The following is a 4093-nucleotide window of genomic DNA, read 5'->3' as shown; positions in this document are numbered from 1 at the left end:
GATTTGGATTTTAAATATTGAGAGCTATGAAAAGCTAGGAAGAAGCAGATTCAAGGCATTCCTATTATGTTGCTCCCCACACTGAATCTAGCAATTTTGGGCAACTCCTCTTGTTTGGACTGTTGAAATTTTCAGATCTATAACCAACTTAGTAGATGTAGGGCAATTCGAGAGAGAGAGAGAGAGAGAGAGAGAGAGAGAGAGAGAGAGAGAGAGAGAGAGAGTTTTGTAACTAGGTCAAAAATCGAGTCACAAATGACTTGGACAAACTTGGATCAAGTTAGGTCATTTTTATACTTGTCGAGCTGTATGACTCTTTACCAGGTTTTGTCATTTCTTTATTCAACTCAAGTGATTTGACCGAGTCAAAACTTGGTTTTCCAACTATGAAATTTCTCAATATATTTAGTAATGATACTTTTTAGATGTAATTTTTATTTTACTTTTCAAATCTAAAGGATTTAGATGAAAAGTAAATTGATTTTTTATAATCAAATACACAATGATTTGGTGTTAGTAATTTACGTAATAATTATAAAAATTTCTTTTTTAAATTTAAAATTTTCAAATTCGTTCCCCCCATGCTTGGGATTCCCACATGACTTGTCCGGATAAAACCATGAGCCACCTATGGGCTTAGCAAAACATTTAAATATTTGGGTTTCGGAGGAACAAATGATTTGGCCAACCTAGAAAAACATACCGATTTTTTTTGTAGCAACTCTTCTTGGTAAATTGGACCCGTGTTTCAGTGGGCCTGGGCTCTAGATTCTCATAGGGAGCTTGTATGAGCCCATGAAGTCCTAGCGTGGCCTAACAAGATTCATGTTAAATGGTAGTGGGGTTTTTTTTTTTTTTAACAGTCAAGAGCCTCGAACTTGAGACCTCCTGATGAGGGTGGGATTTTTGCCCACATAACTGCACTAGGCGTTTGGTATTATGCCAATGGTGTATTGATCATTGTAACCTGTGGATAGGTGACAAGTTCCATACTTTAATTTGAATTCCTTTTGGTTTTTCAAATGCCCAGTCGGTGCCTTCAATACATTACTTTAGCATGTGATGATATTAGCTTAAATTGAAAATGAAGGAACAAAATAATGATACAAACAATACTTTTGGTAAATTTTTTTTTTTTTCCGATAAACATGATATAAACAATACATCTACAAAGTTTGAGCACTAATTAGGGGTGAAGATGGGATTTTCTTTTCTTTGGAGGGGGGGGGGTGTTTGATGCAATTTGGAAATCCAAAGAATCATTGACCGTAGAAGCAAAAAGGTCCAATGATGGACTTTTCATAACTTGTTCACAGAACCCTCCTCAACACTTGTGATTGGGAAATAAGTTTTATTGATGTAAGATGTGCTGGTGTACGAACACTAGGATAGCCTAGTAGTGGTAGCTTCAGCTTGTGGAGTCGGCACTCAGGGGAGGAGGTCGTGGGATCGAACCCTATCGTAGGCATTATGTGAGTGTGTGTGTGTGTTTTCTTATTTGTTCTGTGCCCACTCGTGGGTTGCCCAGATGGTTATGTCGAACTGGGGATTGTGTGGATTAAGCTGGCCAGGACACCTTGATTTAAAAAAAAAAAAAAGATGTGCTGGTGAGTGGTCATCTGGCCTCACCCACTTTAACGTGGAAAGGGTCAATGTGCCATTAATTTAATGAATATAAAGGGGGGAGGGGTGATTCCTAGTTGTAGAATATAGTTGTTGGGTCTACCAAAAAAAAATATCAATATAGTTTGTTGAGAATTAAAGGCCCTCCAATTGTTATATACATGAATCTATAAATAGATTTTGTGAATCAATTAATATAACCCCCTAATGAGGAGCTCTCTACCGGAGCTTTAGACATTACATTGGTATTAGAACAAACAATTTATCAGTACCTTAGAAATAAAATCCGGCACCACCTCTGTACCACCACCATCGTTGTTTTGAAAATCACCATGACCATGTTGCTGTTCACCTCTTTCTGCTTCCTCCCATAGTTGTAGCATTTCTGCTTCCTCCCATAGTTGTAGCAGCATAGCTTGCCACCTCCCCTTCTCGCTAAGCAATAAGTTTTTTTTTTTTTTAACAAAACAAGGAAGTAAGTATAATTTAATATTTTTATATTGAATTAAAATATTAACAATGTTGCATTGTTACAATAAAATATATGCTTAATACATAGTTGTTTTATTTTTATTTTTATTTTTTTGGCAAAAAAACATAACTGTTCAATCAAACGAATCGGGCTCGTAGTTGTTTAGTTACAAGATTCCATCAACCAGTAAGTGGAGTTTGGCGACTATCCTGCTCAAAGAGGATAGAACCTTCCTAGCGAAGGAGTCTGCTAATTAGTTGCATTCCCTAGGCACAAATTGGAAATTACATTCTAAGAAGTAAGAAGAAATATGAGAAATATCCTCAACTAACGGTTGAATGAGAAGCGGGATAGATGTATCCATCTTAAGATGTAGTCGCAGAGTTCTTTACACCCAGTTTCCATCACCAGATAGTCAAAAGATTCTGAGATTGCTTCTAACATACTGCTTCGCATGAACAACAACTGCCTAGCGCAGTTGGTGAGCTGTTGTTACCTACTTTCCTCCCTACCTATCAGGAAAAAAAAAAAAAAGACACATACTGCTTCGCATTGCTAGCGCCTCCCCCATAAGGCATATTGAACGTGCAAAGGTTCTGAAATTGCCACATAAATCCGCACTTGATGGTCTCTATTAATAACCAAATACCTCCCTATTTGCCATTGTCCTTCCATGAAGCATCCGAGTTAAGCTTATGAAACTGACTCGGAGGGGTTATCCATTCTTTCTTGACCACATTTGCAAGATCTCAGCAATTAGGCTAAACAGAACTTCCAGTACATACCTAAGCTTGCAAGAATTCATCATGAGCTTTTTGAGTGGTAAGGATAACGTCAACTAGGGTCCACCTTCTTAAATAATAAGTCGTTTTTAGCCTTCCATATGTACCAAGCCAAAAAACCACATAAACCAAGGCACTTCTTACTTCGCTTTTTCCAAAGCGGTCAAAATATCTCCATCCTTGGATCCAAGTTGAATACTTGGAACCTCATTAGCAAATACCATGTGGGATAGAGGGCTACCTGACAATTTAGAAAGATGTATGCTGATGTGTCCTCTTCATTTCCACAATGTTGGCATACATGATCAACCGGAAGACGACGCTACACAAGGCCCACTATAGGCCATACCATCTGCACAAGCACACCACAAGAAATTCTTAATTTTAGGCAAAGTTGGGAACTTTCGATATTTTCTTCTATACTTCCATTGGCATATATACTTTGCGAAGCACTAATACGAGACAATTCAAAGAGAGCACCTTCCCTTGCTTGAAGTTGGATGCATTGAAGGTGATGAACCAACTTGGCAAAAAACTGTCCATTTTTTGGTACACCGCAAACCTTGTTGTCCTCCTGAGTGAAAAGGGATAAAGGAATTTTAAGTATCACTTTTATTTCTTAAGGATGATATAATTCTCAAATAAAATATGCCTTCCACAAATGAGCCTACACATCTATAAGTTTTGCAACCATAACCATTGCACCCTTCGGTCTATTAGAAAGTTAGATTCGAAAGGTAGGTAATGAAGGGACTCAATAATCTCCCAAATATTTTTTTCTTCCCTTTCTCACTTTCCAAAGAGGCCCATATCATAGACCTTCCCTTCGTTCCAAAATACTGCACCATGCCCAAGATGGTTGAAGGCCCAAAGAAGCCACATAAAATCTCTGTTTGGAAAATACACTGATTTCATGAAAGACACCCACGTAGAATTTAGCTCCTACAATAAGCTTTATGCCACCTTGGCAAGCAGAGCACGATTTGTGAATATGTGGCTCATGAGAATCGAGACCACCAGTGCTGATAGATTTACAAAGTTTATTTCCACGATACCTGCTAGATCTTATTCAGGTTATCCATATGACCCCACAAAAAATGGGCCACCTCCCTATTTACTTGGTTATGGAAAGATTTTGTCAATTTAAAGTTGGCCTAAACAAATTTTCCATAGATAAGGAAAAAGACTTGAGCAAGATTTCTTTACTCATCTAAGA

The sequence above is a fragment of the Macadamia integrifolia genome, unplaced genomic scaffold (genome assembly GCF_013358625.1).
Source record: "Macadamia integrifolia cultivar HAES 741 unplaced genomic scaffold, SCU_Mint_v3 scaffold_190A, whole genome shotgun sequence".
Classification (NCBI taxonomy): Eukaryota; Viridiplantae; Streptophyta; class Magnoliopsida; order Proteales; family Proteaceae; genus Macadamia; species Macadamia integrifolia.
Note: the sequence above shows the minus strand (reverse complement) of the source record.